General features: G+C 47.4%; 1 long non-coding RNA gene across 1 annotated transcript in view; it reads left to right on the top strand.

The window, feature by feature from the left end:
• LOC148473214 (uncharacterized) overlaps positions 1-22,731 on the top strand; it is a 526,460-nt gene extending 503,729 nt beyond the window's left edge. Inside the window, exon 3 of the long non-coding RNA XR_015872989.1 lies at positions 22,661-22,731. This is a non-coding gene — a long non-coding RNA (uncharacterized LOC148473214). The remainder of the gene's footprint in view (positions 1-22,660) is intronic.
• The last annotated feature ends 4,171 nt before the right edge of the window (positions 22,732-26,902 follow it).

Raw genomic sequence — 26,902 nt, 5'->3', positions numbered from 1 at the left:
AGAATCTCTAAGGTGGATGCTCTTATGCAAAATTTTCAACCCACTCAGCCTCTCACAGTCTCGGAGGAGACTATCATTCCCGCTTCTCATATCCATTTGGCCTTAGACATTGAGAGCATCTGCTAAACTCCTGGTTGTCAGTCTGAAGCTCCTTCTGGGAACCGCCGGGAGTACTCTTTGTTCCTGAGAGATTTTGTAAGGCAGTTCTGTCGAACTTCCATTCATCCAAAGCTACTGCTGAATTACTCTCTCGCTCAGTTTGGTGGCAATCTATGTTCCAAGATGTTAGTGAATTTGTTTTGGCTGTGACATCTGTGCCTGGAATAAATCTCGTACTGCTCCTTCTGGTCTTCTACTTCCTCTTCCTACCCCTTCGAAGCCCTTGACTCATATTGCATCGGACTTTATTGTTCTTCCTTCATCTTCTCATTGCTCGGTCATCTGGACAGTTGTTGACTGTTTCAGTAAAATGGCTCATTCATTCCACTCTCCAAACTGCCTTCTGCCAAAGAATTATCTACTCTATTCATTCAACATATTTTCAGACACTATGGAGTTTCTGACCGAGGGACTCCATTTATTGCACGTTTTTGGAGAATTTTTTGTTCTGCTTTCGGCATCAGCTTCAGTTTGTACTCCGGATACCATCCCCAATCTAATGGACAGACAGAACAGGTCAAATAGTCCTTGAAACAATATCTCTGGTGTTTTGTCTCCAAATACCAGAATGATTGGGTTTCCCACTTACCATTAGCAGCATTTGCGTTCAATTACTCTTGCCATTCATCGTCATCCATTTTTTTTTTTTTTGTAATTCTAGGCTGCACCCTAGAGTTAATTCTTTTGAGACTGCCTCAACTGGAACTTCTTTTTCTACATCAGTCTCTAGACTCTGGTCTGTTTGGAAGAAGGTTCACAAGTGTCTACTCTAAGCATCTTGTCGCTCCAAGACTTGGGCTGATAAACACCCTAAGCCATGCAACTTCAAGGTTGGAGACCTGGTCTGGTTATCCTCTAAGAACATTAATATTCGCCAACGGTCACAGAAGTTGGGCCCTAAATTCATTGGTCTTTTCAGAATCATCTCTCATATTAATCATGTTGCCTTTCATCTAAAATTGCCCAACACCCTCAAAATCAACAATACATTTAATTATTTTCTGCTCAAACTGGTGTTTTCTTCTATCGGGCTTGGTCAGCTAGACCTTCGCCTGTTCTCATCCAAGGCCATCAAGAATTTGTTGTGGAGAAGATCTTAGATTCCAGGTTCTCGTGAGGAGGTCTTCAGTTCTTGGTTCATTGGAAGGGGTATGGGCCAGAGGAGCGCTCCTGGGTTCCCGAGAGATCTTTACACGTTCCAGCCTTGAACAGAAGATTTTTTTTTCAGAACGTTCCAAATAAATCTGGTTCTAGGGGTTCCTTAACCCCTCGTCAAGGAGGGGAGTACTGTCACAAGCCGCTGCTTCATCTTGCTGGCCAACATTGCTCCTGGTGAATCTCTCAGGCTCATTGCTGGGAGATGTGGACGCCATGCTGCCAGTCCATGAAGTCCTCCCATATGGCTGCTCCATCATCTCTGCTTTGACTGGATTGGTTCCTCCTCCTTTTTGTTTCCTGCTGGTGCGTTACTCTGATGCCGGTGAGAGCATCCTACATGTGTTTCCGGTTCCATAGTGTTGGCATCTCTCCATGTGTTACTCCAGTGTCTCCTGGTTTCTGCAGTGTCTGAGTTGATTCAGCCTCTGCTGCACTGTGTCTCCAGTTCCTCCAACTGCCGTACTACATCCCAGCGGCATCAGTCGCACTGAGTGGACTCAGCCATACACCACAGCTATCTCTGCTGCATTGCATCTCCTGTCATCTCAGCACCCGTACTACATCCAGTGGCATTTGCAACACTGCAGCATCTGAGTGGACTCAGCGTACACTGTGGCTATCTCTGCTGAATTGCATCTTCAGACATCTCCAGTCCTCAAGGCTGCAACTTGGCCATATCTTTGCCAAGCATCTCCAGTCCTCAAGGCCGCAACTTGCCCACAAGGCCACATCCTTGCCAACCATCTCCAGTCTTCAAGGCTGCAACTAGGCCACATCCTTGCCAAACATCTCCAGCCCTCAAGGCTGCAACTGGGTCAATAGGCCAAACCATTACCCAAAGAACATCGATCAGCCATTCAGGCTGCAATTGCACCATCTATTTGTTGACTCCATCGCTTCATATAATTCTCAGAACTATTGCTTTAAATCAGGGCTTCTCAGTTCTACTCTTCCCACTGTCTCATATAATCCTCAGCACTATTGCCTTCATCAGAGGTGAAACTTACCTGGGCTTCATTACACAGCCCCCCAATCTTTTTCAAGTAATTCAGTATCAAATAGAGGTTTCAACAAAGTTCAAAGAAGCATGAATTCAGCTTAACAAGTCACTAACCTTGCATGTCTGGCAGGCTCCTTAAATGTCCACCCATGTGTAGCAGTAACCTCTGGAAGTACAGCGTGTGTTCGAACCATGGAACGCAAACTAGGAAGTGAAGTGAAGTAATGAAGGATAACAAGATGGCAGTGGAAGGCAAGGCGGGGAGTAAATATACTTCCTGTCTCATCAGGAACCCAGCAGTAATGGAATACAGTAGTGTGACATATCACTCACTAGGGCACACAGCCAATTGCAACATAGCGAAACAATACATTATATCATCAATTACCACATTGGAAATATATACTAAAAACACCATCATAGGGGGCACAAGAAGTTAGAAAATACTTCTTCATATTAATACCAGTAAAGTACACACTTATGTATGTGACACCCAGAGCGGACACTCTGTGGTATATACTAAGTGGGGGGAGCCGGTAACTACAAAGTTTTTAATCTTGTAAGACAAAATTCTCCAAAGAGTTCCGATACCCTCAAAGGGGAACATGTAAAGAACCAGCCAGCAAACAGGAGAATATAGTACATCTAATAGCACATTACATAAAGCTGGGAAATTATCTACAGATAATAAATTTAACAGTCTAACCCTATATACAAAAAATCCACCTAATCTAACCCAATATCATTTTTTTCTATTTTTCATAGTAAATTTTGATTATTTTTAGAAGCATATTTTCTTGTCATTATTATGTAAATTATACAGACAAAAAGTCAACAAAATGAAGCCGACACATAATATCAAAAAGAATAAAAAAACTAAATAATTGAAGAAAATTTTTTTTTTTACACTGGAGTGTTATGTACAGTTCTCATACTCAAAAACAATGAGCATATAACAGGTCTTTAGGATAAAGATACCTGTAGTGTATTATGCTCATTCAACCCACGAGGGGCATTTCACTGTCACCAACCCTCAGGGGTGGGAGGACCCAATCAATAACTTCCTCCCACCTGCCATCTCAGTTTAATGTGGAGGAGGTACTGTACTGTACATTGATATTATTCTTATTGTATCTGAATGCCAGTAACCTCAACCTCAAACTTAAATCGTGATTTAGCAGAGATAAGATCGGGTTTCTTGACTTGGAGGTCTTATGCCCCAGAGGTCTTATGCCCCAGAGGTCTTATGCCCCAGAGGTCAGTATTTACACAAAAAACTAATTTAAAAGTCTATAAATCTCAATACCTGTTCCTCACCAATAGGTTCAAATATAGGAGTTATCCCAATGACTTGTTGGCTAAGTGCAGCTCAAGCTATGAGACCACCAAATGAGAGGAGTTGCTCAAGATGTCTAATCCAAAGACCCCATAGGGGTTATGTAATAGTGCAACTTTGAAAAAGGAGTGAGTTTGTGGCAAAAGACATGAGAGTTTGCGTTTGCGGGATGTAATAGTGAGCGAGACGGTGCAAACTCACAAGAAACTTCCAGCAAACCTTCTCATCTCATCCAAAATTTCTCTGTGAGCTGGGGGTGGAAATACGAGGAACAAAATGAGTAGAGGTCCCCGGTATTATTCACAACTAGCACCGGGCTCTAACTAGTGGAGGTGTAATGCTGCAGCTGGGGGAAACACTTCCCAGGGTCTCCCGGGAAAAGCATTTAGTACCCCACACACTAGTCAGCCCAGGTCAAGATGCCTGGGAAGGTGGGGACTGCCCCTATAAAGGGGTCTCATCTCACCAGGGTAACCCAGGCCTAGCTGAAGCATGAGGCTATCCCTCGCATCCCTGGACTGAGGTTGCGGGAATGATTATTGGGGTTGATTATAAACTAATATTGTCTTTTGCAGGAGGCCTAGTAAGCCTCCCCCACATGCCGGTACCAAGAGAACCACAAGTACCAGCAAGTGGACCTTTAAGGGCCTGCTGGTGAATCTAGTCCTCCTGCAAAATAAATGAATGACAAGACACACCCTAGGTTGTTTTATTTTATTACACATACACTCATTTCCTCGCTCACACTCCCCCCAAGCACACTACATACTGCCTTGTCCCTTGTGCCAGTCTGTCCCCTTGTCCAGTAGAATCCCCACCCCCTGGTCAGGTTCTCTTCAGTCCATGTAGGCATCCAGGATCTTGGTAAAATGAAAAATCTAATATGTGGAGCCCATGGACAAGAACTACTCTAAACGCCCAGAGACTTGAGATGAATGGAAAGCTGAGTAAAAGTGTTATACCATAGGGACTGGTATACAGAGCTGCCATAGGGACTGGTATACAGAGCTGCCATAGGGACTGGTATACAGAGCTGCCATTGGGACTGGTATACAGAGCTGCCATAGGGACTGGTATACAGAGCTGCCATTGGGACTGGTATACAGAGCTGCCATAGGGACTGGTATACAGTGCTGCCATAGGGACTGGTATACAGAGCTGCCATAGGGACTGGTATACAGAGCTGCCATAGGGACTGGTATACAGTGCTGCCAGAGGGACTGGTATACAGAGCTGCCATAGGGACTGGTATACAGAGCTGCCATAAGGACTGGTATACAGAGCTGCCATAGGGAATGGTATACAGAGCTGCCATAGGGACTGGTATACAGAGCTGCCATAGGGACTGGTATACAGTGCTGCCATAGGGACTGGTATACAGAGCTGCCATAGGGACTGGTATACAAAGCTGCCATAGGGACTGGTATACAGTGCTGCCATAGGGACTGGTATACAGTGCTGGTGCTGCCATAGGGACTGGTATACAGAGCTGTCATAGGGACTGGTATACAGTGCTGCCATAGGGACTGGTATACAGAGCTGCCATAGGGACTGGTATACAGAGCTGCCATAGGGACTGGTATACAGAGCTGCCATAGGGACTGGTATACAGAGCTGCCATAGGGACTGGTATACAGAGCTGCCATAGGGACTGGTATACAGTGCTGCCATAGGGACTGGTATACAGAGCTGCCATAGGGACTGGTATACAGAGCTGCCATAGGGACTGGTATACAGTGCTGCCATAGGGACTGGTATACAGTGCTGCCATAGGGACTGGTATACAGAGCTGTCATAGGGACTGGTATACAGTGCTGTCATAGGGACTGGTATACAGAGCTGCCATAGGGACTGGTATACAGTGCTGCCATAGGGACTGGTATACAGTGCTGCCATAGGGACTGGTATACAGAGCTGCCATAGGGACTGGTATACAGTGCTGCCATAGGGACTGGTATACAGAGCTGCCATAGGGACTGGTATACAGAGCTGCCATAGGGACTGGTATACAGAGCTGCCATAGGGACTGGTATACAGTGCTGCCATAGGGACTGGTATACACAGCTGCCATAGGCACTGGTATACAGAGCTTCCATAGGGACTGGTATACAGTGCTGCCATAGGGACTGGTATACAGTGCTGGTGCTGCCATAGGGACTGGTATACAGTGCTGTCATAGGGACTGGTATACAGAGCTGTCATAGGGACTGGTATACAGTGCTGTCATAGGGACTGGTATACAGAGCTGTCATAGGGACTGGTATACAGAGCTGCCATAGGGACTGGTATACAGTGCTGCCATAGGGACTGGTATACAGAGCTGCCATAGGGACTGGTATACAGAGCTGCCATAGGGACTGGTATACAGAGCTGCCATAGGGACTGGTATACAGAGCTGTCATAGGGACTGGTACACAGTGCTGCCATAGGGACTGGTACACAGTGCTGCCATAGGGACTGGTATACAGTGCTGCCATAGGGACTGGTATACAGAGCTGCCATAGGGACTGGTATACAGAGCTGCCATAGGGACTGGTATACAGTGCTGCCATAGGGACTGGTATACAGTGCTGCCATAGGGACTGTTATACAGGACAGCCATAGGGACTGGTATACAAAGCTGCCATAGGGACTGGTATACAGAGCTGCCATAGGGACTGGTATACAGTGCTGCCATAGGGACTGGTATACAGAGCTGCCATAGGGACAGGTATACAGTGCTGCCATAGGGACTGGTATACAGTGCAGCCATAGGGATTGGTATACAGTGCTGCCATAGGGACTGGTATACAGAGCTGCCATAGGGACTGGTATACAGAGCTGCCATAGGGACTGGTATACAGTGCTGCCATAAGGACTGGTATACAGTGCTGCCATAGGGACTGGTATACAGAGCTGGCATAGGGACTGGTATACAGTGCTGCCATAGGGACTGGTATACAGTGCTGCCATAGGAACTGGTATACAGAGCTGCCATAGGGACTGGTATACAGAGCTGCCATAGGGACTGGTATACAGTGCTGCCATAGGGACTGGAATACAGGACAGCCATAGGGACTGGTATACAGTGCTGCCATAGGGACTGGTATACAGAGCTGCCATAGGGACTGGTATACAGAGCTGACTGGTATTCAGAGCTGCCATAGGGACTGGTATACCGAGCTGCCATAGGGACTGGTATACAGTGCTGCCATAGGGACTGGTATACAGTGCTGCCATAGGGACTGGTATACAGTGCTGCCATAGGGACTGGTATAGAGAGCTGCCATAGGGACAGGTATACAGGGCTGCCATAGGGACTGGTATTCAGAGCTGCCATAGGGACTGGTATACAGAGCAGCCATAGGGACTGGTATACAGAGCTGCCATAGGGACTGGTATACAGTGCTGCCATAGGGACTGGTATACAGAGCTGCCATAGTGACTGGTATACAGAGCTGCCATAGGGACTAGTATACAGTGCTGCCATAGGGACTGGTATTCAGAGCTGCCATAGGGACTGCTATACCGTGCTGCCATAGGGACAGGTATACAGTGCTGCCATAGGGACTGGTATACCGAGCTGCCATAGGGACTGGTATACCGTGCTGCCATAGGGACTGGTATACAGAGCTGCCATAGGGACTGGTATACAGAGCTGCCATAGGGACTGGTATACAGTGCTGCCATAGGGACTGGAATACAGGACAGCCATAGGGACTGGTATACAGTGCTGCCATAGGGACTGGTATACAGAGCTGCCATAGGGACTGGTATTCAGAGCTGACTGGTATTCAGAGCTGCCATAGGGACTGGTATACCGAGCTGCCATAGGGACTGGTATACAGTGCTGCCATAGGGACTGGTATACAGTGCTGCCATAGGGACTGGTATACAGAGCTGCCATAGGGACTGGTATACAGGGCTGCCATAGGGACTGGTATACAGAAGTGCCATAGGGACTGGTATACAGAGCTGCCATAGGGACTGGTATACAGTGCTGCCATAGGGACTGGTATACAGAGCTGCCATAGGGACTGGTATACAGTGCTGCCATAGGGACTGGTATTCAGAGCTGCCATAGGGACTGGTATACAGTGCTGCCATAGGGACTGGTATACCGAGCTGCCATAGGGACTGGCATTCAGAGCTGCCATAGGGACTGGCATACCGAGCTGCCATAGGGACTGGCATACCATGCTGCCATAGGGACTGGCATACCGAGCTGCCATAGGGACTGGCATACCGAGCTGCCATAGGGACTGGCATACAGAGCTGCCATAGGGACTGGCATACAGTGCTGCCATAGGGAATGGCATACAGAGCTGCCATAGGGACTGGTATACAGTGCTGCCATAGGGACTGGTATACAGAGCTGCCATAGGGACTGGTATACAGAGCTGCCATAGGGACTGGTATACAGTGCTGCCTTAGGGACTGGTATACAGTGCTGCCATAGGGACTGGTATACAGTGCTGCCATAGGGACTGGCATACAGTGCTGCCATAGGGACTGGCATACAGTGCTGCCTTAGGGACTGGCATACAGTGCTGCCATAGGGACTGGCATACAGAGCTGCCTTAGGGACTGGCATACAGTGCTGCCATAGGGACTGGCATACAGTGCTGCCATAGGGACTGGCATACAGTGCTGCCATAGGGACTGGTATACAGTGCTGCCATAGGGACTGGTATACAGTGCTGCCATAGGGACTGGTATACAGTGCTGCCATAGGGACTGGTATACAGTGCTGTCATAGGGACTGGTATACAGAGCTGCCATAGGGACTGGTATTCAGAGCTGCCATAGGGACTGGTATTCAGAGCTGCCATAGGGACTGGTATACAGTGCTGCCATAGGGACTGGTATTCAGAGCTGCCATAGGGACTGGTATACAGAGCTGCCATAGGGACTGGTATACAGTGCTGGTGCTGCCATAGGGACTGGTATACAGGACAGCCTTAGGGACTGGTATACAGAGCTGACATAGGGACTGGTAGACAGCGCTACCATAGGGACTGGTATACAGTGCTACCATAGGGACTGGTATACAGTGCTGCCATAGGGACTGGTATACAGTGCTGCCAGAGGGACTGGTATACAGTGCTGCCATAGGGACTGGTATACAGTGCTGCCATAGGGACTGGTATAAAGTGCTGCCATAGGGACTGGTATACAGTGCTGCCATAGGGACTGGTATACAGTGCTGCCATAGGGACTGGTATACAGTGCTGCCATAGGGACTGGCATACAGAGCTGCCTTAGGGACTGGTATACAGTGCTGCCATAGGGACTGGTATACAGTGCTGCCATAGGGACTGGTATACAGAGCTGCCATAGGGACTGGTATTCAGAGCTGCCATAGGGACTGGTATACAGTGCTGCCATAGGGACTGGTATTCAGAGCTGCCATAGGGACTGGTATACAGAGCTGCCATAGGGACTGGTATACAGTGCTGGTGCTGCCATAGGGACTGGTATACAGGACAGCCTTAGGGACTGGTATACAGCGCTGCCATAGGGACTGGTATACAGCGCTACCATAGGGACTGGTATACAGCGCTACCATAGGGACTGGTATACAGCGCTACCATAGGGACTGGTATACAGTGCTGCCATAGGGACTGGTATACAGTGCTGCCAGAGGGACTGGTATACAGTGCTGCCAGAGGGACTGGTATACAGTGCTGCCATAGGGACTGGTATACAGTGCTGCCATAGGGACTGGTATACAGGACAGCCATAGGGACTGGTATACAGTGTTGTCATAGGGACTGGTATACAGAGCTGCCATAGGGACTGCTATACAGTGCTGCCATAGGGACTGGCATACAGTGCTGCCATAGGGACTGGCATACAGAGCTGCCATAGGGACTGGCATACAGTGCTGCCATAGGGACTGGCATACAGTGCTGCCATAGGGACTGGCATACAGTGCTGCCTTAGGGACTGGCATACAGAGCAGTCATAGGGACTGGCATACAGTGCTGCCATAAGGACTGGCATACAGTGCTGCCTTAGGGACTGGCATACAGTGCTGCCTTAGGGACTGGCATACAGAGCTGCCATAGGGACTGGTATACAGTGCTGCCATAGGGACAGGTATACAGTGCTGCCATAGGGACTGGTATACAGTGCTGCCATAGGGACTGGTATACAGTGCTGCCATAGGGACTGGTATACAGTGCTGCCATAGGGACTGGTATACAGTGCTGCCATAGGGACTGGTATACAGTGCTGCCATAGGGACTGGTATACAGTGCTGCCATAGGGACTGGTATACAGTGCTGCCATAGGAACTGGTATACTGTGCTGCCATAGGGACAGGCATACAGAGCTGCCTTAGGGACTGGTATACAGTGCTGCCATAGGGACTGGTATACAGTGCTGCCATAGGGACTGGTATACAGAGCTGCCAAAGGGACTGGTATACAGAGCTGCCATAGGGACTGGTATTCAGAGCTGTCATAGGGACTGGTATACAGTGCTGCCATAGGGACTGGTATTCAGAGCTGCCATAGGGACTGGTATACAGAGCTGCCATAGGGACTGGTATACAGTGCTGGTGCTGCCATAGGGACTGGTATACAGGACAGCCTTAGGGACTGGTATACAGAGCTGCCATAGGGACTGTTATACAGTGCTACCATAGGGACTGGTATACAGTGCTACCATAGGGACTGGTATACAGTGCTGCCATAGGGACTGGTATACAGTGCTGCCATAGGGACAGGTATACAGAGCTGCCATAGGGACTGGTATACAGAGCTGCCATAGGGACTGGTATACAGAGCTGCCATAGGGACTGGTATACAGAGCTGCCATAGGGACTGGTATACAGAGCTGCCATAGGGACTGGTATACAGTGCTGGTGCTGCCATAGGGACTGGTGTACAGGACAGCCTTAGGGACTGGTATACAGAGCTGCCATAGGGACTGTTATACAGTGCTACCATAGGGACTGGTATACAGTGCTACCATAGGGACTGGTATACAGTGCTGCCATAGGGACTGGTATACAGTGCTGCCATAGGGACTGGTATACAGTGCTGCCATAGGGACTGGTATACAGAGCTGCCATAGGGACTGGTATACAGAGCTGCCATAGGGACTGGTATACAGAGCTGCCATAGGGACTGGTATACAGTGCTGCCATAGGGACTGGTATACAGAGCTGCCATAGGGACTGGTATACAGTGCTGCCATAGGGACTGGTATTCAGAGCTGCCATAGGGACTGCTATACCATGCTGCCATAGGGACTGGTATACCATGCTGCCATAGGGACTGGTATACCGAGCTGCCATAGGGACTGGTATACAGTGCTGCCATAGGGACTGGTATACAGAGCTGCCATAGGGACTGGTATACAGAGCTGCCATAGGGACTGGTATACAGAGCTGCCATAGGGACTGGAATACAGGACAGCCATAGGGACTGGAATACAGGACAGCCATAGGGACTGGTATACAGTGCTGCCATAGGGACTGGTATACAGAGCTGCCATAGGGACTGGTATACAGAGCTGACTGGTATTCAGAGCTGCCATAGGGACTGGTATACAGTGCTGCCATAGGGACTGGTATACAGTGCTGCCATAGGGACTGGTATACAGAGCTGCCATAGGGACTGGTATACAGAGCTGCCATAGGGACTGGTATACAGGGCTGCCATAGGGACTGGTATACAGAGCTGCCATAGGGACTGGTATACAGAGCTGCCATAGGGACTGGTATACAGTGCTGCCATAGGGACTGGTATACAGAGCTGCCATAGGGACTGGTATACAGTGCTGCCATAGGGACTGGTATTCAGAGCTGCCATAGGGACTGCTATACCGAGCTGCCATAGGGACTGGCATACCGTGCTGCCATAGGGACTGGCATACCGAGCTGCCATAGGGACTGGCATACCGTGCTGCCATAGGGACTGGCATACCGAGCTGCCATAGGGACTGGCATACCGTGCTGCCATAGGGACTGGCATACCGTGCTCCCATAGGGACTGGCATACAGAGCTGCCATAGGGACTGGCATACAGAGCTGCCATAGGGACTGGCATACAGAGCTGCCATAGGGACTGGCATACAGTCCTGCCTTAGGGACTGGCATACAGAGCTGTCATAGGGACTGGTATACAGTGCTGCCATAGGGACTGGTATACAGTGCTGCCATAGGGACAGGTATACAGTGCTGCTATAGGGACTGGTATACAGTGCTGCCATAGGGACTGGTATACAGTGCTGCCATAGGGACTGGTATAAAGTGCTGCCATAGGGACTGGTATACAGTGCTGCCATAGGGACTGGTATACAGTGCTGCCATAGGGACTGGTATACAGTGCTGCCATAGGGACTGGCATACAGAGCTGCCTTAGGGACTGGTATACAGTGCTGCCATAGGGACTGGTATACAGTGCTGCCATAGGGACTGGTATACAGAGCTGCCATAGGGACTGGTATACAGAGCTGCCATAGGGACTGGTATTCAGAGCTGCCATAGGGACTGGTATACAATGCTGCCATAGGGACTGGTATTCAGAGCTGCCATAGGGACTGGTATACAGAGCTGCCATAGGGACTGGTATACAGTGCTGGTGCTGCCATAGGGACTGGTATACAGGACAGCCTTAGGGACTGGTATACAGAGCTGCCATAGGGACTGGTATACATTGCTACCATAGGGACTGGTATACAGTGCTGCCATAGGGACTGGTATACAGTGCTGCCTTAGGGACTGGTATACAGTGCTGCCATAGGGACTGGTATACAGAGCTGCCATAGCGACTGGTATACAGAGCTGCCATAGGGACTGGTATACAAAGCTGCCATAGGGACTGGTATACAGTGCTGCCATAGGGACTGGTATACAGAGCTGCCATAGGGACTGGTATACAGAGCTGCCATAGGGACTGGTATACAGGGCTGCCATAGGGACTGGTATACAGGGCAGCCATAGGGACTGGTATACAGTGCTACCATAGGGACTGGTATACAGGACAGTGCTGCCATAGGGACTGGTATACAGAGCTGCCATAGGGACTGGTATTCAGAGCTGCCATAGGGACTGGTATACAGAGCTGCCATAGGGACTGGTATACAGTGCTGCCATAGGGACTGGTATACAGTGCTGCCATAGGGACAGGTATACAGTGCTGCCATAGTGATTGGCATACAGTGCTGCCATAGGGACTGGCATACAGTGCTGCCATAGGGACTGGCATACAGTGCTGCCATAGGGACTGGCATACAGAGCTGCCATAGGGACTGGTATACAGTGCTGCCATAGGGACTGGTATACAGAGCTGCCATAGGGACTGGTATACAGAGCTGCCATAGGGACTGGTATTCAGAGCTGCCATAGGGACTGGTATACAGTGCTGCCATAGGGACTGGTATACAGTGCTGCCATAGGGACAGGGATACAGTGCTGCCATAGTGATTGGCATACAGTGCTGCCATAGGGACTGGCATACAGTGCTGCCATAGGGACTGGCATACAGTACAGCCATAGGGACTGGCATACAGTGCTGCCATAGGGACTGGCATACAGAGCTGCCATAGGGACTGGTATACAGTGCTGCCATAGGGACTGGTATACAGAGCTGCCATAGGGACTGGTATACAGAGCTGCCATAGGGACTGGTATTCAGAGCTGCCATAGGGACTGGTATACAGAGCTGCCATAGGGACTGGTATACAGTGCTGCCATAGGGACTGGCATACAGTGCTGCCATAGGGACTGGCATACAGTGCTGCCATAGGGACTGGCATACAGTGCTGCCATAGGGACTGGCATACAGTGCTGCCATAGGGACTGGCATACAGAGCTGCCTTAGGGACTGGTATACAGTGCTGTCATAGGGACTGCTATACAGAGCTGCCATAGGGACTGGTATACAGTGCTGCCATAGGGACTGGTATACAGTGCTGCCATAGGGACTGGTATACAGTGCTGCCATAGGGACTGGTATACAGGACAGCCATAGGGACTGGTATACAGAGCTGCCATAGGGACTGGTATACAGTGCTGCCATAGGGACTGGTATACAGTGCTGCCATAGGGAGTGGCATACAGTGCTGCCATAGCGACTGGCATACAGAGCTGCCATAGGGACTGGTATACAGAGCTGCCATAGGGACTGGTATACAGTGCTGCCATAGGGACTGGTATACAGTGCTGCCATAGGGACTGGCATACAGTGCTGCCATAGTGACTGGCATACAGTGCTGCCATAGTGATTGGCATACAGTGCTGCCATAGGGACTGGCATACAGGACAGCCATAGGGACTGGCATACAGTGCTGCCATAGGGACTGGCATACAGAGCTGCCTTAGGGACTGGTATACAGTGCTGTCCTAGGGACTGCTATACAGAGCTGCCATAGGGACTGGTATACAGTGCTGCCATAGGGACTGGTATACAGAGCTGCCATAGGGACTGGTATTCAGAGCTGCCATAGGGACTGGTATACAGAGCTGCCAAAAGGACTGGTATACAGTGCTGCCATAGGGACTGGTATACAGTGCTGCCATAGGGACTGGTATACAGAGCTGCCATAGGGACTGGTATACAGAGCTGTCATAGGGACTGGTATACAGAGCTGTCATAGTGACTGGTATACAGGACAGCCATAGGGACTGGTATACAGAGCTGCCATAGGGACTGGTATTCAGAGCTGCCATAGGGACTGGTATACAGAGCTGCCATAGGGACTGGTATACAGTGCTGCCATAGGGACTGGTATACAGTGCTGCCATAGGGACTGGTATACAGGACAGCCATAGGGACTGGTATACAGAGCTGCCATAGGGACTGGTATACCTGGCTGCCATAGGAACTGGTATACAGGACAGCCATAGGGACTGGTATACAGAGCTGCCATAGGGACTGGTATACAGTGCTGCCTTAGGGACTGGCATACAGTGCTGCCATAGGGACTGGTATACCTGGCTGCCATAGGGACTGGTATACAGTGCTGCCATACGGACTGGTATACAGAGCTGCCATAGGGACTGGTATACCTGGCTGCCATAGGGACTGGTATACCTGGCTGCCATAGGGACTGGTATACCTGGCTGCCATAGGGACTGGTATACAGAGCTGCCATAGGGACTTGTATACAGAGCTGCCATAGGGACTGGTATACAGAGCTGCCATAGGGACTGGTATACGGTGCTGCAATAGGGACTGGTATACAGTGCTGCCATAGGGACTGGTATACAGAGCTGCCATAGGGACTGGTATACAGTGCTGCCATAGGGATTGGTATACAGAGCTGCCATAGGGACTGGTATACAGGGCAGCCATAGGGACTGGTATACAGTGCTGCCATAGGGACTGGTATACAGAGCTGCCATAGGGACTGGTATACCGGGCTACCATAGGGACTGGCATACAGAGCTGCCATAGGGACTGGTATACAGTGCTGCCATAGGGACTGGTATACAGTGCTGCCATAGGGACTGGTATACAGAGCTGCCATAGGGACTGGTATACAGAGCTGCCATAGGGACTGGTATACAGTGCTGCCATAGGGACTGGTATACAGAGCTGCCATAGGGACTGGCAGCTCTGTATACCAGTCTGTCAGGGCATCTATAATGGCTGCATTAGCCATGATGCATTTGTGATCCATTCACGACAATACCCTATCAAACCCAAGAAAGCTCTCAACTGCCGAGTAGTGGTGGGTTCAGGTACTTTTTATATTGCAGATACCCTGTCTTGTGTAAGGTGTCTAGTGCCTTGTGAAATGTAATATCCCAAAAAGGTAACTCGCATCTTAGCAACCTGTAGCTTGTCCTTAGACACTCTACAATTCTGTTCACATAGAAAATCCAATAATGAGACTCTCAGTTCGACAAATTTCTTCTGTGTCTGTATGTAGAAGCAAGTCATCTACATACTGCAATAATTGAGTAGATGGTTGCTGAGATCTCCACCCTTGCAGCACTAGAGACATTGCCTCTGAAAATTCTGAAGGAGACGTGGCACCTCCCTGTGGGAGTCTGGTCCAGCAATACTGTTTATCCATGCTGGTGAATGCCAGATATAACTGACATTCTGGTGTTAATGGTACAGAGAAGAAAGCATTGGCCAAATCTATTACTGTGAAGTATTTGGCTGTGGGCGGTATCTGATTTAGAAAGGTATGTGGATTAGGGACAATAGGGACATCCACTACCAATCTTTTGTTTACCTCCCTAAGGTCACGAACCATGCGATACTCTTGGGGGCCACCAGGGGGTGCTATTTTCTTCTTCACTGGAAACAAATGGAGTGTTCCATGGGGACCTACATTCCCTTATTACCCCCGTGGCTAGATAAGCCGCTATCTGTTGCTGAATAGCCTGTTCTTGTTCTCTGGTGAGGGGATACTGCTTTATCTTGACAGGGATTGTACCTGCCTTCAGATGCAATATGGCAGGCTGTACATTTAGTAATCCCACATCAGTTTTTCCTTTTGACCATAACTTGTCTGGGATTACTGACAACCATTGTGGGGTGGACTGGGGTTTAGGGGTTGCATGCTCTAACAGATAAATGGCTGCTTCAATCTGGTTCTCCAGGGTTTAGCCTGTTTTACCTTTGAGAACAACATTTCCATCCCTATACTCAATTGTGGCCTGTAAAACACTTAAAATATCTGCACCAAGGAGATTGATAGGACAAGATGTGGTGTTCAGGAACTCCACAGGTACCTTAATCTCTTCTGATCCTACTGACACCTTAACTGGTTTGCTAATGTGCAAAGGTATGCTATGTCCTGTACCTGGGATGGTTTGTTTTGTTAAATACCCCTTAGGGACATCAGCCGCCCCCTCAAGACAGTACGACTAGCTCCAGTATCTACAACACATTTTATTTGCTCCCCTTCTGGCAGTGTTAAGGTTACCACTGCTTTTGGGCCAGGGGTATTAATGGTATCCAATTGAGGGCGTGATACTGGAGGGCTTGTTTCCTATGCAGTGTACATGTGGGCATTGTCTGATTCTGTTGGCCTATTCTCTAGCCAGTGTTTATACTTCTGACAATCCCTTTTCATGTGTCCTGCTTTTTGACAAAAAAACAATCTTTTCTTTTTCATCTCTTCTGGGCTAACTTTTTTGTTTGCTCTCGGTTGATTTTTGGCTCTGTAACCCCCTTCCTGTACTACATGAACTGTAACCCTCTATGGTTGATTTTTAGCTTTTCTCTTTTTTTCTTCATTTTTTTTATCCTCAATTGCTCTCAAAACCTCAAGTACAGCTGACAATGTCACGGTACCTGCCTCTGGTCTTTTCTGGTATAGCTCTACTCTTAGATTTTTCTAACAGTCCCCCTAAAAAGGAGGTTCTGAGCATCCACTGGTGCATCTCATTGGCATCCTCAAACCCCCTGTCTAGGTGTGATTGATGGGTTTGGTCATAATATTCATTAACAGATTGTCCTACTCTTTGCCTTGCTTCTGGCACTGTAGGCATACATTACTGCTGCAATTCACACCACACCTTTACTCTAGCAACAAAGAGTGGTCCTGATTCTGGATTCTGTCTGTCCCCTACTCCAGGAGGGTCTACTACAGGGGCAATGGCTGGCAGAGCCAGTATCTCTCCCATGCTGCCTCTCCCTATAGTCATCCTGCAGATTTCTTCCAGATCCACCCACACAGCTCCCCACACAGATACTAATCTTTCCATGAACCTGTGGTAAGCCATGGGGTTCTTTCTAGGGTCTGCAGCTTTAGCAACAATATCATCCAGTTCCCTGGCAGTCCAGGGCTTGTGTTGGACCTGTGTTCTTACTATGATGTTCTGTCCTGGGTGGGCAAGGTCTGGTTCAAGGACTCTCTGAACCATCACTGGAAAACCCCCTGCTGAGTCTCTTGGGTATGGTGGTGGTTCTGCATCTCACACAAAATAAGATTCTGGTTCTCTACAATATGAGCAGTCACATGGCTCAGTAACCCGCCCACTCATTGCTTTCTTACAGACTTTGTATATGGGAGACTCTGTTCCCCACATAAGGCTGTAAAGGACTTGTTAAACTGTTCCAAGAGATTGATCCCAATGCTCTTTGAAAAAGGGACTAGCCTTGGGGTGTGGTTGGGGGTACTGTATGAGACTACAGATGTTGTTTGAGGGGGATCTGGATTACATGGTTCCCCTATCTCTGGAACTGGATTGTGACAATAAGGGCAAATATTGTAGGCAGGTGGTATGCAAAGTTCACAGTATGCACATTTCCTACCTGCCCTGGGAATTGTTCCCATTACTTCTGGAATTGTGGGGTACAAAGACTTAAGTGGGCCTGGCCCTACCCGCCATTATCCCTCTCTCCTGTTAAGCCTGATAGGAGGTACTGTGGGTGCAGGGGGTGCATGTGATCCTGCTGAAGGTGGTGGTGCAAATGGTGGATTAGGTCCACAGTCTTCTAAAATTTCTCCCACTTTTTCACTTAATGCCTCCTCACCTTTCTGAACCTGTTTTGCTACCCTTGTCCATGAGTTCACCTGATTTCCATATCCCTTATGCTTGATCTAAGTTTTTTGTTCTCTTGCAAAAGTTTCCCTTTATTGGATCTAACGATCCGTGCTTGGGCATCCCAGCTCTCTGGAGTATCCTCTGTATATCTTTAAGTGCACTTCTTCCTTCTTTACCTCTGACTAGCTCCACAGGACTTCGTGGTTCTAATTCTGCCATACCTTTACTACCTTGAGCCCCCATGACGGTGTTACAGCTTGGGTTGCCGGCTCCTAGTCAATACTAGAGATGTCTTGAAGGTTCCTTTAATTAATGTACTCCACTGGGGTTCCTCTTTAAAATTTGGGAAATTTTTGCGGCAAACTCTCTACTTGGATCTGGTATTCTTACTCTGGGACAGACTAAAGGTGCAGATTCTGAACAAACATTCCTAGGAATCTTCCTACAAATTAGCTGCCAATCTTGGCCCTGAAGTGTCTGTAAATATGACAGATTCCTAGTATGTGTTCCCACTATTATGATGATTAAGGCTTTCTCAAGCATACAATAATTTTTTTCAATAAAGATTCCTTTGGGGGTATCTTTAGAAAGTACCGCTGATAACTCTGGAAGTGGGCACCACCTAGTGGTCTGTAACACCAGTGTTCCTGTGCAATTTACACAATGTAATCTTCAAGGGCGTCTGTGTTGTGCAGCACCCTCTGTGCTCTCGGTAATTGGCAAAGCAGCTGCCAAAGCTTGGTAACATGTGGCCTTTGAGGGTCTTTTATGGATATCTTAGGGCAGACCACTGGCGCTTGTTTGTTTGCTATATTTCTGGGCAGTGTGGATACTAACTGCCTCCAGTCTTCACCCACCCTCCCTTGTAAATACACTGTCAGTTATGTGTGTGCCAATTATGATAGACACCTACACTAGACCCTGTGAAACTGTCTTCACAGTATAGCCCTACTGGGGTTTCTTTGGCTAACACTCCTGTCAGTCTTGGTTGCAGGGATGTCCTGCTGTTCTGTAATAACAGAACCCCTGTACAGTCCTTGCACTTCAAATTAAGCGTGACTGTTTGGGACATGTAAAACTCTTTTTATACCCAAAATTCCTGTCCTCAGTTCCCACAAACAGTACAACAGCAATGTTACTGTAAGTGCTACTACACACACTGTTACTATAACCTCAGGAGCCTCTATCATGGCCAGATTCTCTCCTGATGCTTAGAGTGTTATGTGGGTGTGGTTGGGTCCTAATTAGATGAAGATGTGTTGCTGAGTGTTTTCCACATTCACAATAAGCAGAGTAGTGTTATTAAGATGGCCAGTCCCGCTATGCAGACTAAGACTATCGGCACTATGTCTATATCCTGGCTGCACGGCATTGGAAGTGTCCTGGTAGCATATACAAATAATTAGGCAGACAAACACCTGACTTGGGCAGCCCCTAGGGGTCAAACCTAAGAACTGCAGGTGCATCTAAACACGTAAGGGGCATGGTTCTCTCATGCTTACCCACTTCCTTCATGAGTAAAGCACTCCGTGTCACTTCAAGCAAGAACTGAGAGATATGAAGTCAATGAATAATCAGCCCAGGGGTCGCAGATTGCAAAAGATAGGACAAGCCAGACAATAACAGATGGGAACTGCAGTCTTTGGCTGTACTTTTAAAGACATTCATTTATTTACATCTCATTTCTGTACATATCCAAGCACACACCTCCTCATCATACACACTCTGCTGAAAACACTTATACTTCTATAGAAGACAAAATTTGCTAGGGTTCATTAAAATTACCTCACACCCACTGATCCCACGCCTTAGGAAGAGCAGAAAAATAGAGGCAAAAAAATGGCACTCACTTGGGTATGATTCTGCTGTTCCCAAGAGTCAGAGTGGTATCTGATCAGTGCACGTGGAGGAGCTGGATCCCAGACACGAGCCCCCAGAAGAATGTCAGGGTAATGGTCAGTTGCCAAGCTTAGGAAATTCTGTCTTGATGACTTCTATCAGTCGGCCGACAAGAGAGCTATGGACTTAACACTCAGTAAAGTTCAAATCAACTCAAGAATTGCCTTGTTACTTCCTGGTTACCTTTATTAATACCCTTAAATTAAAGGTGTACATTTTGCAAGCAACCAATTAAACATATTTCCTGTAGCATAGTAATGTCCAATCAATTCTTGCCCTAAGGGCGTACATATTAGTAAATTAATTAGTTTATTTATATGGTCATATGCAAAAAGCAGTTTTTAGTTAGAAATCAGATAAAAGGTTGTGGTCTGTCAGCATCTTCCTCTTCAGTACAGAAGTAACTGTTCCTTGTCTTATCTTGTGAGTCAGTCTTTCCTGTCAGTCTTGAAGAGAACATATCTGATTTCCTCTTAATTAAGGTAGAAAAAGCAAATCATCTTAAAGGCATACATTCATTTAAATCAGCACATGTGTTGATCAATAAATTCAGCATTGCTTACCCTAATAGTAGCATGTATCAGTGTGTGGTGTGTGTAGCAGGTATCAGTGTGTGGTCTGTGTGTAGTAGTGATCAGTGTGTGTGGTGTGTGTAGCAGTGATCAGTGTGTGGTGTGTGTGTAGCAGTGATCAGCGTGTGGTGTGTGTAGCAGTGATCAGCGTGTGCTGTGTGTAGCAGTGATCAGCGTGTGGTGTGTGTAGCAGAGACCAGCATGTGGTCTGTGTAGCAGTGATCAGTGTGTGGTGTGTGTAGCAGTGATCAGCGTGTGGTGTGTGTGTAGCAGAGATCAGCGTGTGGTGTGTGTAGCAGTGTGGTGTGTGTAGCAGTGATCAGCGTGTGGTCTGTGTAGCAGTGATCAGCGTGTGGTGTGTGTAGCAGTGATCAGCGTGTGGTGTGTGTAGCAGTGATCAGCGTGTGGTCTGTGTAGCAGTGATCAGCGTGTGGTGTGTGTAGCAGTGATCAGCGTGTGGTGTGTGTGTAGCAGAGATCAGCGTGTGGTGTGTGTAGCAGTGATCAGCGTGTGGTCTGTGTAGCAGTGATCAGCGTGTGGTGTGTGTAGCAGTGATCAGTGTGTGGTGTGTGTAGCAGTGATCAGCGTGTGGTGTGTGTAGTAGTGATCAGTGTGTGTGGTGTGTGTAGCAGAGACCAGCGTGTGGTGTGTGTAGCAGTGATCAGCGTGTGGTGTGTGTAGTAGTGATCAGCGTGTGGTGTGTGTAGTAGTGATCAGTGTGTGTAGCAGAGACCAGCGTGTGGTGTGTGTAGCAGTGATCAGCGTGTGGTGTGTGTAGCAGTGATCAGCGTGTGGTGTGTGTAGCAGTGATCAGGGTGTGGTGTGTGTAGCAGTGATCAGCGTGTGGTGTGTGTAGCAGAGATCAGCGTGTGGTGTGTGTAGCAGTGATCAGCGTGCGGTGTGTGTAGCAGTGATCAGCGTGCGGTGTGTGTAGCAGTGATCAGCGTGCGGTGTGTGTAGCAGTGATCAGCGTGCGGTGTGTGTAGCAGTGATCAGCGTGTGGTGTGTGTAGCAGAGATCAGCGTGTGGTGTGTGTAGCAGTGATCAGCGTGCGGTGTGTGTAGCAGTGATCAGCGTGCGGTGTGTGTAGCAGTGATCAGCGTGCGGTGTGTGTAGCAGTGATCAGCGTGTGGTGTGTGTAGCAGTGATCAGCGTGTGGTGTGTGTAGCAGTGATCAGTGTGTGGTGTGTGTGTAGCAGTGATCAGCGTGTGGTGTGTGTAGCAGTGATCAGCGTGTGGTGTGTGTAGCAGTGATCGGCGTGTGGTGTGTGTAGCAGTGATCGGCGTGTGGTGTGTGTAGCAGTGATCAGCGTGTGGTGTGTGTAGCAGTGATCAGCGTGTGGTGTGTGTAGCAGTGATCAGCGTGCGGTGTGTGTAGACCACACAGCTGATCACTGGGGCCGGCTCCAGTCTCTGCTCTCCCCGTTAGAGCAGGGCAGGAGTCCGGTAACTGGAGGAGACCCTGGATAATGCCATCTCCAGGTGACGTTATTATCACAGGGCTTTCCCCAGTATTTTTTCACAATTTATTTTTAGAAACTTTGGTCACATCATATTTCTTATTACAATTATGGGAAATGTGATCTGATTACTAAACATAAGTGATACTTAGGGGTTGGAGTAGAATTGTACAAATTCTACTCCAATTGCCCTGTAATAACTATAGGTGATACTAATATAATGTGAAAAGGGTGTGACATCACAAAACAGCTTTTATCACTTTATTTTAGTAAAAACAATGTTAATAAATAGAGCCCAAAGGCTGCTTTTGTGTTTTCACTCTTTTCACATTATTAGTTTCACCTACAGTAGTAGCTATTTAATGATTGACATGACCGGCTCACTGTCTACTGGTTTATCGGTATATTTGATTGTCTAAGTCATGTACCTGTCTAATTGATGTAGCTGTCTAAATTATGTACATGTTGACCTTATGACTGTATAAATATAGTCCATGTGGACATTATGGTGTCTGTTATGCTACCTAACCCCCCCATGGGCTGTCCCATATGGTCCTCATTGTCTCAGGAAGGACATAGCTGGTGGCTCCATGGCATCTGGTCACTGTCTTCACCAATTATTCCCCATTGCAGGAAGGACCTGATGATAATGATCCCTATGAGAACCTTCTGTCCTACCTGAAAGATGTGAAAGATCCTGGTGAGTGCGCTGATGACACATTTTTACATTCAGTTATAACTAGTAACCGGCCCCGGCTTTGCACGGGAGTCCTTTGTGAAGTTAAGGGGATAGTCTTTTATAACCGAGGTCTTAAAAGATTGTAGAAGCCATTAATCCTCCTCACGTCAACACGAAAAGATTTAATTGTGATGTTACACACAAAAGGGCCACGTAAAGGTGTCCAAGAGAAAATCAGTCACCTCCAGCCACATTACGTGTCTGTCCCTGATTATTTGTCATGCCAGAGTGGAGTCCAACCGGGAATTGGTCTCATTGGACATTAAAGAATCATTTTTCACATAAATAAAATAGGAACGGTAAGAAAAGGGAGGAACTCAAATTTTTATCAGTAAACAGAGCTTGCATCAATTATTCTGGAGAAACCGGATAATATGTATCAGTCTCTACATGGTATACTTCACTAATATCATCACTGCTCTGCACACTTGTGTCATACATTACTGTGTCCTACACCTAATCCTTCCTCCACACATGCTCTATAAACTAGTGACAGCAACATCACTAATATCATCACTACTCTGCTCCCTTGTGTCATACATTACTGTGTCCTACACCTAATCCTTCCCCCACACATGCTCTATACACTAGTGACACCTACATCACTAATATCATCACTGCTCTGCTCTCTTATGTCATACATTACTGTGTCCTACACCTAATCCTTCCCCCACACATGCTCTATACACTAGTGACAGCTACATCACTAATATCATCACTGCTCTGCTCCCTTGTGTCATACATTACTGTGTCCTACACCTAATCCTTCCCCCACACATGCTCTTTACACTAGTGACAGCTACATCACTAATATCATCACTGCTCTGCTCTCTTGTGTCATACATTACTGTCCTACACCTAATCCTTCCCCCACACATGCTCTATACACTAGTGACCGCTACATCACTAATATGATCACTGCTCTGCTCCCTTGTGTCATACATTACTGTGTCCTACACCTAATCCTTCCCCCACACATGCTCTATACACTAGTGACAGCTACATCACTAATATCATCACTGCTCTGCTCCCTTGTGTCATACATTACTGTGTCCTACACCTAATCCTTCCTCCACACATGCTCTATACACTAGTGACATCTACATCACCAATATCATCACTGCTCTGCTCCCTTGTGTCATACATTACTGTGTCCTACACCTAATCCTTCCTCCACACATTCTCTATACACTAGTGACAGCTACATCACTAATATCATCACTGCTCTGCTCCCTTGTGTCATACATTACTGTGTCCTACACCTAATCCTTCCTCCACACATGCTCTATACACTAGTGACAGCGACATCACTAATATCATCACTGCTCTGCTCCCTTGTGTCATACATTACTGTGTCCTACACCTAATCCTTCCTCCACACATGCTCTATACACTAGTGACAGCTACATCACTAATATCATCACTGCTCTGCTCCCTTGTATCATACATTACTGTGTCCTACACCTAATCCTTCCTCCACACATTCTCTATACACTAGTGACAGCTACATCACTAATATCATCACTGCTCTGCTCCCTTGTGTCATACATTACTGTGTCCTACACCTAATCCTTCCTCCACACATTCTCTATACACTAGTGACAGCTACATCACTAATATCATCACTGCTCTGCTCCCTTGTGTCATACATTACTGTGTCCTACACCTAATCCTTCCTCCACACATGTTCTATACACTAGTGACAGCTACATCACTAATATCATCACTGCTCTGCTCCCTTGTGTCATACATTACTGTGTCATACACCTAATCCTTCCTCCACACATGCTCTATACACTAGTGACAGCTGTATAACTAATATCATCACTGCTCTGCTCCCTTGTGTCATACATTACTGTGTCATACACCTAATCCTTCCTCCACACATGCTCTATACACTAGTGACATCTACATCACTAATATCATCACTGCTCTGCTCCCTTGTGTCATACATTACTGTGTCCTACACCTAATCCTTCCTCCACACATGCTCTATACACTAGTGACAGCGACATCACTAATATCATCACTGCTCTGCTCCCTTGTGTCCTACACCTAATCCTTACTCCACACATGCTCTATACACTAGTGACAGCTGTATAACTAATATCATCACTGCTCTGCTCCCTTGTGTCATACATTACTGTGTCATACACCTAATCCTTCCTCCACACATGCTCTATACACTAGTGACAGCTACATCTCTAATATCATCACTGCTCTGCTCCCTTGTGTCATACATTACTATATCCTACACCTAATCCTTCCTCCACACATGCTCTATACACTAGTGACAGCTACATCACTAATATCATCACTGCTCTGCTCCCTTGTGTCATACATTACTGTGTCATACACCTAATCCTTCCCCCACACATGCTCTATACACTAGTGATAGCTACATCACTAATATCATCACTGCTCTGCTCCCTTGTGTCATACATTACTGTGTCCTACACCTAATCCTTCCTCCACACATGCTCTATACACTAGTGATATCTACATCACTATTATCATCACTGCTCTGTTCCCTTGTGTCATACATTATTGTGTCCTACACCTAATCCTTCCTCCACACATGCTCTATACACTAGTGACACCTACATCACTAATATCATCACTGCTCTGCTCCCATGTGTCATACATTACTGTCCTACACCTAATCCTTCCCCCACACATGCTCTATACACTAGTGACCGCTACATCACTAATATGATCACTGCTCTGCTCCCTTGTGTCATACATTACTGTGTCCTACACCTAATCCTTCCCCCACACATGCTCTATACACTAGTGACAGCTACATCACTAATATCATCACTGCTCTGCTCCCTTGTGTCATACATTACTGTGTCCTACACCTAATCCTTCCTCCACACATGCTCTATACACTAGTGACATCTACATCACCAATATCATCACTGCTCTGCTCCCTTGTGTCATACATTACTGTGTCCTACACCTAATCCTTCCTCCACACATTCTCTATACACTAGTGACAGCTACATCACTAATATCATCACTGCTCTGCTCCCTTGTGTCATACATTACTGTGTCCTACACCTAATCCTTCCTCCACACATGCTCTATACACTAGTGACAGCGACATCACTAATATCATCACTGCTCTGCTCCCTTGTGTCATACATTACTGTGTCCTACACCTAATCCTTCCTCCACACATGCTCTATACACTAGTGACAGCTACATCACTAATATCATCACTGCTCTGCTCCCTTGTATCATACATTACTGTGTCCTACACCTAATCCTTCCTCCACACATGCTCTATTCACTAGTGACAGCTACATCACTAATATCATCACTGCTCTGCTCCCTTGTGTCATACATTACTGTGTCCTACACCTAATCCTTCCTCCACACATTCTCTATACACTAGTGACAGCTACATCACTAATATCATCACTGCTCTGCTCCCTTGTGTCATACATTACTGTGTCCTACACCTAATCCTTCCTCCACACATTCTCTATACACTAGTGACAGCTACATCACTAATATCATCACTGCTCTGCTCCCTTGTGTCATACATTACTGTGTCCTACACCTAATCCTTCCTCCACACATGTTCTATACACTAGTGACAGCTACATCACTAATATCATCACTGCTCTGCTCCCTTGTGTCATACATTACTGTGTCATACACCTAATCCTTCCTCCACACATGCTCTATACACTAGTGACAGCTGTATAACTAATATCATCACTGCTCTGCTCCCTTGTGTCATACATTACTGTGTCATACACCTAATCCTTCCTCCACACATGCTCTATACACTAGTGACATCTACATCACTAATATCATCACTGCTCTGCTCCCTTGTGTCATACATTACTGTGTCCTACACCTAATCCTTCCTCCACACATGCTCTATACACTAGTGACAGCGACATCACTAATATCATCACTGCTCTGCTCCCTTGTGTCCTACACCTAATCCTTACTCCACACATGCTCTATACACTAGTGACAGCTGTATAACTAATATCATCACTGCTCTGCTCCCTTGTGTCATACATTACTGTGTCATACACCTAATCCTTCCTCCACACATGCTCTATACACTAGTGACAGCTACATCTCTAATATCATCACTGCTCTGCTCCCTTGTG

The sequence above is a fragment of the Taudactylus pleione genome, unplaced genomic scaffold (genome assembly GCF_031769625.1).
Source record: "Taudactylus pleione unplaced genomic scaffold, aTauple2 ptg000956l, whole genome shotgun sequence".
NCBI classification, from domain to species: Eukaryota; Metazoa; Chordata; class Amphibia; order Anura; family Myobatrachidae; genus Taudactylus; species Taudactylus pleione.
The sequence above is the reverse complement of the archived record's forward strand: the minus strand, read 5'-3'. Positions and strand labels throughout refer to the sequence as shown.